Here is a 15646-nt window from a genome sequence, read left to right on the forward strand (position 1 = left end):
TCAGACAATACTACTATTTTCCAGAAGAATCATGTAAAATTATTTGTATACCTGAAAATGCTTGGTCAATATGGTAAAGAGAACTGGATAAATGAGCTTCAAATTCTTTTTTTTTTTTCTCTCTCTCTCTCTTTTTTTAAATTTTTTTAAAATATAAATTTATTTATTTTAATTGGAGGTTAATTATTTTACAATATTGTATTGGTTTTGCCATACATCAACATGAATCTGCCGCAGGTATATAAGTGTTCCCCATCCTGAAACCCCCTCCCTCCTGCCTCCCTGTACCATCCCGCTGGGTCGTCCCAGTGTACCAGCCTCAAGAATCCAGTATCAAATTCAATTTAACTAATGACTGATGTTTACTTATGTCTGAGTGGACACTACATGGAAAAACATTACGCACATGATAGACATCTTCTCTCATCTCTAAATGTTTGATAAGTATCATTGCCATAGAAATGTTCCTTGAACTTGATATATGTGATGGACATCCTATCTTTGGATGTGTTTCAGAAGGGAAAAGAAAACGTACCCATCAGACTAATGCCCTTTGTCTCACCAAGTACTCAGTGAAATGACTGCAAGTGTCTGGAAAAGCCAATATCCAGAGGTAAAGAATGGTTTGGAATTTAAAAAGCAGGAATGGAAAATAAAGGAAGCTTGGGAAACTAAAATGACACTAACTCTAGGTCACTTAAGAAAGAAGCGCCATCCCAGTGCACCAGCCCCGAGCATCCTGTATCCTGCATCGAACCTGGACTGATGATTCGTTTCACATATGATATTATACATGTTTCAATGCCATTCTCCCAAATCATCCCACCCTCGCCCTCTCCCACAGAGTCCAAAAGACTGTTCTATACATCTGTGTCTCTTTTGCTGTCTCACATACAGGGTTATCGTTACCATCTTTCTAAATTCCATATAATGCATTAGTATACTGTATTGGTGCTTTCTTTTTGGCTTAATTCACTCTGTATAAGAGGGATGGTATGGGGAGGGAGGTGGGAGGTGGGTTCAGGAGGGCGAACATGTGTACACCAGTGGCAGATTCATGTTGATGTATGGCAAAACCAACACAATATTGTAAAGTAATTAGCCTCCAATTAAAATAAATAAATTTATATTAAAAAAAAGAAATCCTAAAAGAAGAAAAAAAAAAGAAGAAGTGCATAATGGTTTAATTGGGAGGGAAATGTAGACATTCAGGAAAGAGCAGGCCAATAGTAGATACAGATTAAAAGGCAGAAAATGTTAATGCAATGAGGAACCATCATTTTAATGGAGTTGGGAGCAACAGGTTTTTTGAAAATTTACCTACTGTCATTGCAGGTATTTCTGAAAGAGAAAATAAAGAGATCAAAGTAAATACAATATAAAAATGGGAAAGTAATTTAAATGCAATGAAAAACATATGTTTCAAAGTGAACCCACATGGATGTGCACACAAATACACACATGTACATACCACTGCATGAACACACACACACTCCCACAATAAACACATGTCCAGTGGCTGAGAGCTCAAGTTTTTCCAAAGAGTATTTTTCTCAAAATGAAAATGGACATAAAATGAATGAGTATTCTGATTTGATAGAACATTTAAGAAACTTCAGTTCTCATGGCACCCTTTAAAAAGTTCCTCATCCTATTTGATATAGCTAGGCTTTTATCATTCAGTTTGTATGATCTGATAAGTACTTTGCCTTTTAGTTAATATGTACATTCATTTTGGTTACTACATCTAAGTGATATAAAGTAGCCACAAACACTGAATTGGAGGATCTACCACTACTTCTAGTGGTACTACAGAATATATCGCCTGGGCTCCACCATTAAAAATATTTTCATCAACTAGGAATACGTAACACTGTGTATGTGAAGTTCTCTTTTCCTAAATAAAATTTCTCTTAAGTTCCCTGAGAAGAAAAATAAAATAATGATTGTGAAGTGGGTCTGAATCAAGTGACTTAGGTATATCTTGGACAAAACTTTCACTTCAGACACTTTGAAAACCATAATGGCTACAAAGGACTAGGATTAGTAAAATTTACTTGACTGAAAAGAAATGCCTGCATTCATTATAATAACAGGACAAATCAAATAACAATATTGGGAGAATAATTGAATAGCAAATGAAGATGAAACCCTTAGTTGCAAAGATAAGGATTCAGAAAAAAATCATGCAAAATATTTACAACTTGGAGTCAAGAAAAATGATCTTTAGAAGTTGAAGTGAAAGGCACAGGTAACATATGAAACCATGTTTACATACAGGGAAACACACTTATAGGACTTACCTTGCTCCCCTTCACATTTATCAATAAAAAAAAGAAAGAAACAATTTATTCAAAATTAGTCAAGATGTCAGAAAGAAGGAGGACAAAACTTTCAAATACTTCCAAAGTTGTTTCTGAGAGTTGTATTCTGAGAATACAGACTGCAATGTTCAAAGACCATCTCATCAATCAAAGATTGATGCACTTCTCATCATGCACTTCTGTACATGATGCACCTCCTGATGACAAAGGGATAAAGAGATAATTATGGACTGCAAGGCAGTACGATAGCCCTCCCTCCAGGTTTAAGGATATGGCATATGCCAATCATTGTTTTGTATTGGACTTTCCAACTTTTTCAGAGTAAAAGGAAAACACACATTCGTAACCAAAAAGAGATACTTGCAAAGAGAAAGAATAGATCAAAGCCACCATTGCCCAATAATCTGTGCATTACATACAGCTTCATTGAAATAGTAAATCAATATATAGTTGAATTTCCTTTGAAATAGAAATTGATTAAAAATACAAATACATGGAACCTGTTAAAGTTCTAATTGCATTATATGTGTATTGTAAGACAATATCTTAGGCAAAATCCCACAGTAATGATTCCTGTCTTTCACAGGAAAAATTGAGAAATCAGAAAAGTAAAAATGTTAGTCACTCAGTCATGTCTGACTTTGTGAACCATGGACTGTAGCCTGCAAGACTCCTCTGTCCATGGGATTCTCCAGGCAAGAATACTGGAGTGGGCTGCCAGTTCTCCCTCCTGGGGATCTTCCAGACCAAGGGATTGGACCCGGATCTCCTGCATTGCAGGCAGATTCTTAATGGTCTGAGAGGTACATAGCAACGGAACATATCTTGAGAATTAAATCCTTTCTACAAATAAAAAATAGGAACTGAAGATTAAGAAAAATAGTTTCATTGTAAAGGTAAAAGAGAAAAAACAGCACTGTAACATACATGAAAATTTCTATGAGAATCTTAAAAGAATATTCATATACTTTGTAAGTGTTCTTTATATATTCTAGATGTTATTGTTGTTGTTTAGTGGCTGAGTCATGTTGGGCTACTTTTTGACCCCTTGGACTGTAATCCACTAGCCTCCACTGTCTGTGGAATTTCCTAGACAAGAATGCTGGAGTGGGTTGCCATTTCCTTCTCCATGGGATCTTCTACTCCCAGGGACTGAACCTGAATGTCCTGCATTAACAGGTGTATTTTTAACACTGAGCCATCTGGAGGGTTCAAATATTCATATATTTTGGAATGCTCTGGTAATATGCTCTATACCAGTGGAATAATGAGGCTCAAATTCATCTTTGACCAATGCACAATATCAGAATTGACACATGCCTTTTTAGATAGACAAACTGAAATCAGCAAATGAGAGTCTTCTCTCATCTCTTAGATTATAAAAGCATCAGTGGTATAAAAACTGGCTCACGGACCTGGCCTCTGTGACAGGAGTCCTAATATTGGATGTGTTCCAGGAAAAGGTACAAAAGGGAAACGATGTCCCTATCAGACTAGTGCCCTTTATCTCATCACCTTCTGAATGAAATCATAGCAAACGCTTGGAAAACAGGAAAAGCTAATGTCATAGGGAAAGAGCACTTTAGAATGAAAAGAAAGGAATTTGGAAAATACAGAAAGAGGGAAGTTGTAAGAAGAGAAACTTAATCTGGGAAAAGTCTGTAAGATGTTAATTGAGAAAGTAAAGGTAGACCCCCAGGATAAGCATGAACATGTGACTGACATCAGATTAAAAAGTAGGGAATGTTAAGGCAGCAGGAGACGGGCATTCTACTGAGGTGGGGAGGAGGTTTACAGGATTTCAGAAGATTTACCGTCTGATGTCTGATGTTGTTCTGAAATGAAAATGGAGAGATCAATGTAAATATCATGGAGAGGAATGTGAGAAAATTCAAATTTAATGCAAAATTTATATAATAATAAACCAATGAGGACAATGATGCACCCACACACACACACACACAAATGCTGTGATACAGGGCCAGTTTTACCCTGAGGATATACTCCCTGAAATAAAAGTGTTATTAAATTAGTGAATTTAATGGTCTGCGAGAAAATTTTAGGGAATAGTAGTTCTCATGGTTGCCTTTTAAAATATCCCTTATCCTTTTAGACATTACTTAGGGTTTTATTATTTAATTTGTATGATTTCATAAGTACACTGGTTTTCAATTTACATGCACTGTTTGATTCTATTTATTATACAATATGTTTTCCACAATAAATATTAGACAAGAGGATCCTGAAGCACTGCTTCCAGAGATACTACAGAGAAATTTACCTGAGCACCTCAATTCACATTTTAACCAACTGATACATAAATAATCTGTGTTTTGTAAGTTTCTATTTTTAATAAATGCCTAACTAATGTTATCAATAAAATTCCATGAAAAGAAGGAAATGAAGTGTTACATGGCAGTGAAATGTAACTGTAATGGTTTAAGTCAAATCACCTGACATATCTTGGACAAAACATTCCCATCTGCATTATGGGAAGTGCCAATACTTTAGATGTATTTGTTTAATAAATTGCCTGGCTCGAAAGGAATATCTGCATCTGTTCAGTTCAGTTCAGTCGCTCAGTGGTGTCCGACTATTCGCGACCCCATGAATTGCAGCATGCCAGGCCTCCCTGTCCATCACCAGCTCCTGGAGTTCACCCAGACTCATGTCCATCGAGTCAGTGATGCCATCTAGCCATCTCATCCTCTGTCGTCCCCTTCTCCTCCTGCCCCCAATCCCTCCCATCATCAGAGTTTTTTTCCAGTGAGTCAACTCTTCACATGAGTTGGCCAAAGTACTGGAGTTTCAGCTTTAGCATCATTCCTTCAAAAGAAATCCCAGGGCTGATCTCCTTCAGAATGGACTGGTTGGATCTCCTTGCAGTCCAAGGGACTCTCAAGAGTCTTCTCCAACACCACAGTTCAAAAGCATCAACTCTTCGGTGCTCAGCCTTCTTCACAGTCCAACTCTCACATCCATACATGACCACAGGAAAAACCATAGCCTTGACTAGACAAACCTTTGTTGGCAAAGTAATGTCTCTGCTTTTGAATATGCTATCTAGGTTGGTCATAACTTTCCTTCCAAGGAGTAAGCGTCTTTTAATTTCATGGCTGCAGTCACCATCTGTAGTGATTTTGGAGCCCAGAAAAATAAAGTCTGACACTGTTTCCACTGTTTCCCCATCTATTTCCCATGAAGTGATGGGACTGGATGCCATGATCTTCGTTTTCTGAAAGTTGAGCTTTAAGCCAACTTTTTCACTCTCCACTTTCACTTTCATCAAGAGGCTTTTTAGTTCCTCTTCACTTTCTGCCATAAGGGTGGTGTCATCTGCATATCTGAAGTTATTGATATTTCTCCCGGCAATCTTGATTCCAGCTTGTGCTTCATCCAGTCCAGCGTTTCTCATGATGTACTCTGCATAGAAGTTAAATAAGCAGGGTGAAAATATACAGCCTTGACGTACTCCTTTTCCTATTTGGAACCAGTCTGTTGTTCCATGTCCAGTTCTAACTGTTGTTTTCTGACCTGCATACAGATTTCTCAAGAGGCAGATCAGGTGGTCTGGTATTCCCATCTCTTGAAGAATTTTCCACAGTTTATTGTGATCCACACAGTCAAAGATTTGGCATAGTCAATAGAGCAGAAATAGATGTTTTTCTAGAACTCTCTTGCTTTTTCGATGATCCAGCAGATGTTGGCAATTTAACCTCTGGTTCCTGTGCCTTTTCTAAAACCAGCTTGAACGTCAGGAAGTTCACGGTTCACATATTGCTGAAGCCTGGCTTGGAGAAATTTGAGCATTACTTTTCTAGCATGTGAGATGAGTGCAATTGTGTGGTAGTTTGAGCATTCTTTGGCACTGCCTTTCTTTGGGATTGGAATGAAAACTGACCTTTTCCAGTCCTGTGGCCACTGCTGAGTTCTCCAAATTTCCTGGCATATCGAGTGCAGTATTTTCACAGCATCATCTTTCAGGATTTGGAATAGCTCAACTGGAATTCTATCACCTCCACTAACTTTGTTCATAGTGATGCTTTCTAAGGCCCACTTGACTTCACATTCCAGGATGTCTGGCTCTAGGTCCGTGATCACACCATAGTGATTATCTGAGTCATGAAGATATTTTTTGTACAGTTCTTCTGTGTATTCTTGCCATGTTTTCTTAATATCTTCTGTTCTGTTATGTCCATACCATTTCTGTCCTTTATCGAGCCCATCTTTGCGTGAAATGTTCCCTTGGTATCTCTAATTTTCTTGAAGAGATCTCTAGTCTTTCCCAATCTGTTGTTTTCCTCTATTTCTTTGCATTGATCGCTGAAGAAGTCTTTCTTATCTCTTCTTGCTATTCTTTGGAATTCTGCATTCAGATGCTTATATCGTTCCTTTTCTCCTTTGCTTTTTGCTTCTTTTCTTTTCACAGCTATTTGTAAGGCCTCCTCAGACAGCCATTTTGCTTTTTTGCATTTCTTTTCCAGGGGGATGGTCTTGATCCCTGTCTCCTGTACAATGTCACGAACCTCATTCCAGAGTTCATCAGGCACTCTATCTATCAGATCTAGGCCCTTAAATCTATTTCTCACTTCCACTGTATAATCATAAAGGATTTGATTTAGGTCATACCTGAATGGTCTAGTGGTTTTCCCTACTTTCTTCAATTTAAGTCTGAATTTGGCAATAAGGAGTTCATGATCTGAGCCACAGTCAGCTCCTGGTCTTGTTTTTGCTGACTGTATAGAGCTTCTCCATCTTTGGCTGCAAAGAATATAATCAATCTGATTTTGGTGTTGACCATCTAGTGATGTCCATGTATAGAGTCTTCTCTTGTGTTGTTGGAAGAGGGTGTTTGCAATGACCAGTGCATTTTCTTGGCAAAACTCTATTAGTCTTTGCCCTGCTTCATTCCATGTTCCCAGGCCAAATTTGCCTGTTACTCCAGGTTTTTCTTGATTTCCTTTTTTTGCATTCCAGTCCCCTATAATGAAAAGGACATCTGCATAGGTTGCACCAAAAAGACATATTAAGGAAGAAAGAGAGTGGGGTATTTGAATATCAAATGATGATGGCTACCATCCGGGCAAAGATAAGTTTGAAGAAAATAAACATATGGAAGTCCAATGAAAATGATGATTTAAGGGGTTTAGAGAAAATACAAAAAGCAGATTATACTTTGATATGTACACAGGGAAATACATTAATGTGATTTGCTACTTTCTTCTTCATATTTATGTCAGGCCCAATGTCTGGAAGAAAGGAAGACAGAACTTTCAAAGACTGTTATAGTTCTTACTGAGATCCTAACTGGCACACATTTCTGAGAATTGGTGATACAAGACTGAAAGCCATCTCACCAATCAGAAAAAACTGTGTGTGTATTTTACTTCCTTATACCGCTTATTGAAAAAGGAACAAGATTGCCAGTATACCACACAAGGAAGTAGATTAAAATGCTATTCTACTTCTCTGGGATACAAGATATAGCAATCATTCCTCTTGTATTTTGCCTCCTACATCTTAATAATAAAATAAAAATACACATTTATTCATAAGAGAGATACCTGGAAATAGATGAAAAGAACAGTATAAAGCTGCCCATCTTTCCACTACTCTATCTGTGGCAATAGTCACATAAAGATTATATACATGAAAATCAGTATATTCTTGAGTTGAATTCTCTTTGAATAACTATCATTAAAAGAGGTTATTCAACCTTCTAAGAAGTGTATAAGAAATATGTTTTTAAAAAACTTACAATAATAGTTGCCCATGCATTACACGTGAAAAATTGAGAATTAACAGATACACAATGTTTGAACACTCCCTGTGCTATAGAACTCCTCTTTACATATTTAATAGAAATTGCAGTTTGTGTTAATGATAAATGTGACACTGAAAATACCCAAATCACAAAACAGTGTTTTGGTTAAAAAAATTCTGAGAATACTTATGGGAAATATTTTTACACCTGGGATTCTTTCAACAATAAATTCTGTCACAGAGAATAAGCCTTAATTTCTCATTGTCTAATGGATTTTAACATAAATTTCATAGGCTTTGGAAGACAAAGGATGGACAAATTTCACTCAGTATGTGAAATCACTTCTCATGTCTTTTAGTTTGGGCAAGTTTCATTGGCATTGAAATGAGTCCTTGCTCTTGAGATATATGCCAGAGTTCCCATCTTGCAATGTGTTCTGCAAAAATATGCAGAATGGAAACAGTGTGCCTTTCAACTGAATGCTCTTCATCTCAACAACTTCTTAATGAAACTGTAACAGGTCACAGAAAGACAGAAAATACTGATGATTACGGGAAAAAATTATATGGAGCAGAAAAAATGAGAACTGAAAAAGATTATTAGAGAAACTAAAGAAAGAGAACATAATCTGAAGATCTGCAGCTTAAAAATTAGGAAGGGAAAGGTAGAGACATAGGAAAAGAACAAGACAAGGAGAGGTGTATAGATTAAGAGCACGGGAATCTCAAGGGCTCAAGAAATCAATCATATGAGAGCAGTCTGTGAGTAACAAGCTTTCAGAGATTTTACCCTTTTTTTCCTGAGGATCTTCTGAAAAATAAAAAGGGAAGTCAATAAAAACATAATGTAAATACAAATCAAATACACAATTAATTAAACATGTATGATTGCATGAGGTACACATAAACTCATGTATACAGATGCACCATGTCTAAGGTCTCAATTTGGTCCATAGCATGCATGCATGCTAAGTCACTTCAGTCGTGTTCAACACTATGCAACCCACTAGTATCCATTTATGTATCCACAAGTATAGATTTATAGGAATTATCTTTGACTTCTTCACATTCATGAATAAAATAATTGAGAAAGAAGCAAATCAATATGAGGACACAATATCAAGAAGGGAGGAGGATAAAGATTTTATACACTTCTATAGTTTTGTCTGGAGCTCTAATTGATACACATTTTGGAACCAGGAAGTTCAAAGACCATCTTACCAAAGACAGTAAACACTGTTTTACTAGAATACACCATTTTCTGTCAAAACAACTAAACTTGAAGATGATTCCATATTAGGAGAAAGAGTAGCACTTCCTCTGGGATAAAGATGTATATATAACAAGCATTGATTTTTCATTGAGGCTTCTACATATTTCAGAATAAAATAAAAACCTACACTTATACAAGAAAGATGCTCATAAAGAGACAGAAAAACAGCAGAGTAAAGGCACTGCTCTGCCCAAAACTATTTTAGCAGTAGTCAGATAAAGCCCAGTATATGTATTAATTTGATATATTCCTTAGTTGAATCCTCTTGAAATTAAAAAATAAGTTGAAGAAATGGCATTAGAAACAGGAAGCTATAGTCCTAATAATTATATTACTGTAAGAAAAAAAATGGCAACATTCTAGAATAATTGCTTCACATATCATGTAAGTGAAAAGTAGATCACAGGCCACACAGTGCACTTGGCTCCTGCTTCTTTTGACACACAGCTGGTAAGAGGAGAGATCCATTAGAATCAATGTCCCAGACAAAGTATATTATCTATCTCCATTGCTACTTTATTTGATTATATCATGAGTTCTTGCCAACGAAATAGCAAAATTTATAGGATTGTTTCTTGCTTGGAACCGGTTTCCACTGTGACTTTCTCATGACCTCTTTCTGCATGAAAAGGAAAAATATTAAAATCATTTACTTCGTAATTTTTGTTAAATTCATTCAATTTCCCAGTTTTCTTACTCTGATGAAATACACATAACAAAATTTATTATCTTAACCATTTTCCAGTGTAGAATTTGGTTGTGTTAAGTATATTCATGTTGTGCAACCATCATGAACAACCATCTTGCAACACTGAAACTCTGTACCTATTAAAAAATAATACCTACGGTTCCCTCTTTTCAATCTCTGGGAATAATCATTCTACTTTCATTTTCTTTCCTTTTTAAAAAAATTTCTCCCTTTTCTTCATGCTCCAGTTCCTGGTAGAGCAACCATCTACTCCGTTTCTGTGTTTGGATTTTTTTTTTTTTTTTTTTGAGTTCACATATAAATCAGATCATGCAATATTTATCTTTATATGTCTGGCTTATTACACTTAGCAAAATGTCTTCCATGCTCATTCATCTTGTCAATAAAGGTAATATTTTATTCTTTCTTAAGGCTGAATAATATATCATTGTATCCTATACATATTCTCCTTATATACTTGTCTATTGATGTACAATTACGTTTTTCAACGTCTTTGTTGTTGTATAATGCAGCAATGAACATAAGAGTGAAGATATTGCTTTGAGATCCTGTTTCCTGCTAGTGGTTTTATGATTTCAGATCTTATATTTAAGTAATTCACAAGGGAAATAATTCCAGAAGAAAAATCGGAGCATCAGAAAATAAACAACATCAGAAGTGGTAAATATCTATGTGTATATGTGTAGTTGAATCTTAATCACTCAGTCATGTCCAACTCTGTGACCCCATGGACTATAGCTTGCCAGGCTCCTCTGCTTACATGGAATTCTCTAGGCAAGACTACTGAAGTGGGTAGCCATTCCCTTCTCCAGGGGATCTTCCTGATCCAGGAATTGAACCTGGATCTCATGCATTGTGTGCAGATTCTGCATTGCATGAGCCATCAGAATAAATATCTAGGTATATAAAATAGGTAACTTTCCTCTTATTTTCTTTTAAAGACATAAATATCTGTTTTATAAAAAATCAAATATTGATGTGTATTTTTCATAAATTACAGAAGGTAGGGGAGTTAAAAGGACCTATGTTGTTGCTGTTTCTATATTTTGAATAAATATAAAATGCAAGAATGATGTAAAGTGTTAGAACTAAAAAGTCAAAGATAAAACAATATCCTATCCTGAAATTATTTGAATAATCCAAAGAAAACTGAAAAGGGCGGACAAAGTACAAAAATCAGAGAAGGTAAGTAAAAATATATACACAATGATAGATGTGCATCCAACCATATCAAGAATTACACCAATGCACTGCAGAACATACTCTAGAAGCAAATTGAATGCAGAATATAACTAGAAGAAAGGCAATACTTACACTACTTTGAGTGCTTTTTTAGCAACTTGTCAACTTCCACAAAACAACAAAAATCTACAAAATAAAAGAAACAAATAATTGGGAAAAAATTTTAAAAGTCAAAATTTGGGTCTTTGCAGAGAGCAACAAAACTGATAAAATATTCATCTATCAGATCAAGAATAATACAGATCAAGAGATACTACAAATCACCAACATGAGGAATAAAGGTAGAGCTGTCACCATAAATTCTGTACATATTAATAGGATAATGAGAGAAGATTTTATCAACTTATAGGGTAAATTGGACAATCTTTATTAAATTTTTAAAAATTCCTTGAAAATACAACCTACTAGAGGTGATGCAAGAGAAACATAGAATATCATTATCCCTAAGTCTATTAAAGAAATAGAATTTATCAAAACCTTTCCTCAAAAAAAGTCCAGAACAGTGATTTCACTGGTGAATTCTTCTGACTATTTAAAGAAGAAATAACAAGTCTTTTACAAACTCTTGCAAAAAATAGTAAATGAGGAAACATTTATCAATTTATTTCATGAGATCAGTATATATCTGAAAACAAAACCAGGCAAAGATATTACCAAAAAAGTAAGTTTCACACCAACAGCATTAATAAGCAAAAATAAAAGAAATCCTTTACAAAGAAACTGCAACTCCAAATCCAAAATATATGAGAAGACTGGGGTCAGCAGAATTTATCCCCACTGCAACACTGTTCAATACTCTTAAAGCAATCAGTGCAACTCTTCATATTAACAAAATAAAGGGAAAAAAACAGGTAATCATTTCAAGGACTTTTAAAAAAGCATTTGACAAAATATGCCATCTGTTCGTGGTTTTAAAAATAATTCAAATTCCATTGTAATAGTAATAGGGGGGAATCTCCTCAACTTGATCAATGACATTCATGAAAAAATCCTAAAGCTTATATTGCACTTAATGTTGAAATATTGAATGTTTTCCTTCAAGATTGAAAAATAGGAAAAGGAACCCATTCTCACCACTTTTCATCAATAATTTACTTGAGGTACTAGCCATTGCAGTAAGAAGGAAAAGAACATTTTAAAATCAGAAAGTTAAAAACTAACACCATCTCTATTTGCAGATAATGTGTAGAATATACATGTAAACTTTCTAAGGAATCTACAACATCTGCAACTAATAACAGTATTTAGCAAGGTTACAGAATACTGTTAATACATAAATATCAATTTAATTTTATGGATTAGCAATAGACAGATGACAAATTAAATATAGAAAATGCATTTGTATTAACAAAAGTGTGAAATACTTAAGACTATACATAACAAAAGACATGCAGGATATCTTCTGTGAAAACTGAAGATTATTGTTAGGAAAAATTAAAGAAAGCATGAAAGGAGAGAAATTCCTTTTTTTTCTTTTTTTACAATTTATAAGACTCATAATTGTTAATTGTCTGCTGCTGCTGCTGTCGCGTCAGTCATGTCCAATTCTGTGCGACCCCATAGATGGCAACCCACCAGGCTCCTCCTTCCCTGGGATTCTCCAGGCAAGAACACTGGAGTGGGTTGCCATTTCCTTCTCCAATGCATGAAAGGGAAAAGTGAAAGTGAAATCGCTCAGTCTTGTCCAACTCCGTGACCCCATGGACTGCAGCCTACCAGGCTCCTCTGTCCATGGGATTTTCCAGGCAAGAGTACTGGAGTGGGTCACCAGTGCCTTCTCCAGTTAGTTGTCTATTCTCCCTAAAATCATTGATAGCACCAACCTCATCCCCATGAACAATCTAGCTGCCTTTTCCTTTGTGGAAATTCACAAACTGATACTGAACGGCATAGATTAGTCAAAACAGTATTAAAATGAAGAAAAAAGTGAGAGTTTATATATATATATAGTTTTAATTTCAATAAAGGTACATTAACTCAGAAGTATGTCAGCATTAGGAGAGATATATAGACTAATGAACCTGAGAAATACAGAAATCCACCCTTATTTATATGCTTAAATAGCAATAAATGTGCCAAACTCATTCAACGGGAGAAAGAATAATTTTTCAATGAATGGTATTGGAAAAACTCAGTATCCACTTGAAAAAAAATAAGCAGCAACTCTAACTTCATAATATTAAAAAAATCAAATATTAAGAGTTATATATAAAACAAAGTATAGATGTTCTAGACAAGCACACAAGGGGAAATTTTCAAGACTTTAGGCAAATATTTGTTGGAACATATAAAACATGAATCAAAAATAATTTATAAGTTGGATCTTAATATTTTTAAATTTTGTTCTTCAAAAGATATAATCAAAGAAAGACAGGAAAATATTTACAAAATAGCTGGCAATTTTTTGTGATACAGCAATGCCAGTTCTACAGGTAATCTATTCCCGTATGGGATGACAGAGCATAGTACTCTCAAATTGGCAGCAAAACTCTAATTGGTTCAATTCTTCTGTTTCCTTAAAAACTAAAGCTTTGATTTGAGCATATGTATGAAGGAAAGTGGAGAGAATTATGTTTTTAAATCTTATAGGTCTCTTTTCACATGCATTGCATTATCATGGTTTTCATATCCTGTTTTGTTGTTGTTGTTTAGTGGCTAACTCATGTCAGACTCTCACAACCCCATAGACTGTAGCCTGCCGGGTTGTCTGTCCTTGTGATTTCCCAGACAAGAATTCCAGAGTGGGTTGCCATTTCCCTCTCCAGGGGATCTGCCTGACCCAGAGATCAAATCCATGTCTCTTGCAAGTCTCTTGCATTGCAGGTGGATCCTTTACTGCTGAGCCACCAGGGAAGCACATCCTGTTTTAGACATTAATATTAAATAAGTAAAAGAGTACAAAGAAGTCTTATGAGGGATTTCAGTTTATAAAGGATTGATTTTAAGTAGAGAAGTACAAGGCAGAAACAGGACTCAGAATGTTCTCACCTACAGAAAAAAATGTCCGTTGGACACATGATGGTGGAAGGAGAATTCAGAAGTGAAGGAAGGACACAGAGACCATGGAAGGGATCCATGACCAATAGGAAAAGAGCCAGACTAGTTGTGAGAGCCAGAGAGAGCAGGGTGAAAGCCCAGTATCCAATGCTGGAGAGCATTCGGCTCTTCTAGAGGAGCTCTTAAGGTTTTCTAACTAGGAAAAGAAAAAAATAAAAGATGAACAAATCATGAGGATCAGAGCCACTAAATCTAGACCCTTTTATCTAAATTTACCATGTCTTTATGGAGCTTTCTTAGGCCCTTTGTGTGTGCGCGCGTGCGCGCGCGCACACACACACACACACACTACATTTCTAAATTCTCAGGAAACAAAATACTGTTAACGCACCTGGCTTACTTACCAACAAAGCAGTGTCAGTTTCCTCTCTTCTCTTGAGCCCCCTCTGAAATACTGAAGCTTCAGTCAGACCATTCAGCTGTCTTCCTCCCTGTTCTGTAACCAACAGGGATATGAGGGTGGCACAAGAGCAGGAAGCACCAGAGAAGGAAACTCTGGACTGTACTTTACTCCTCTTCTTCATATGATGGTAATAAATACAGTCTTACATGAACCTAAAGCTGATATATATGCTCATGTGAAGACACACACACATTTAACAACCCTGTGAAGAATGGCTGTCCTTCTTCCTGCTTTTATTATATTATTTTCAAAAGAATAGCATAGAGGTAGATATTTAAGTAAAATATTGTCATACCAACTTTCTAGAATTCTGTTATTCCCTTTTTCAGAGTAAGGAAGTGTATATATATATATTGCATATATATATATGCATATATATTATATATTACATATATATATTACAATCTAAACTTATTAATCTTACAGTTTGTGGAAAATCTACCTGGGACATTGAGGGTGGCCGATTCTTAATTTTACAGTCCCATAATTGTTTATAACCTGTCTGTGCAAAAAGTCCTGATAGATATTTACAATTGTCAAGTGTTTGCTTTCTCCAGGATACCCCCATGCCTTAAACAATATCAATCCATAAAACTAAATTAGAGATTCTAATATTTGCTACAGGCAAGAACTCAGAAACAACCCAGCTTTCATTTGTTGGTCATTTGCACTAACTTTAATTTTTTAGGATATAAACTAAATTCTAGGGGTTGTTACCTGAGTATATTAGATACATCTTGATTTCTCCAATTTTGATCCCTGCTTGAGAACACCATTGACCCTCATGGCTGTCAGTCCCCACACTAACATCAGCATCATGCATTTCTTTGGCCTTGGAATTATTCATTCCATGTCTGAGAATGATCCCTGCTCTC

The 15646-nt window shown here is 35.7% G+C and overlaps 1 long non-coding RNA gene across 1 annotated transcript; it reads right to left on the minus strand.

The window, feature by feature from the left end:
* Window positions 1-1178: 1178 nt before the first annotated feature.
* Window positions 1179-11443, minus strand: LOC112578383. The gene is made up of 5 exons (XR_006543190.2): window positions 11384-11443; window positions 8878-8898; window positions 4139-4159; window positions 2304-2312; window positions 1179-1341 (listed from the first exon to the last, which is right to left on the minus strand). It is a non-coding gene; the product is annotated as an uncharacterized LOC112578383 (long non-coding RNA).
* Window positions 11444-15646: the final 4203 nt, after the last annotated feature.

Source organism: Bubalus bubalis, chromosome 2, assembly GCF_019923935.1.
Source record: "Bubalus bubalis isolate 160015118507 breed Murrah chromosome 2, NDDB_SH_1, whole genome shotgun sequence".
NCBI lineage: Eukaryota > Metazoa > Chordata > Mammalia > Artiodactyla > Bovidae > Bubalus > Bubalus bubalis.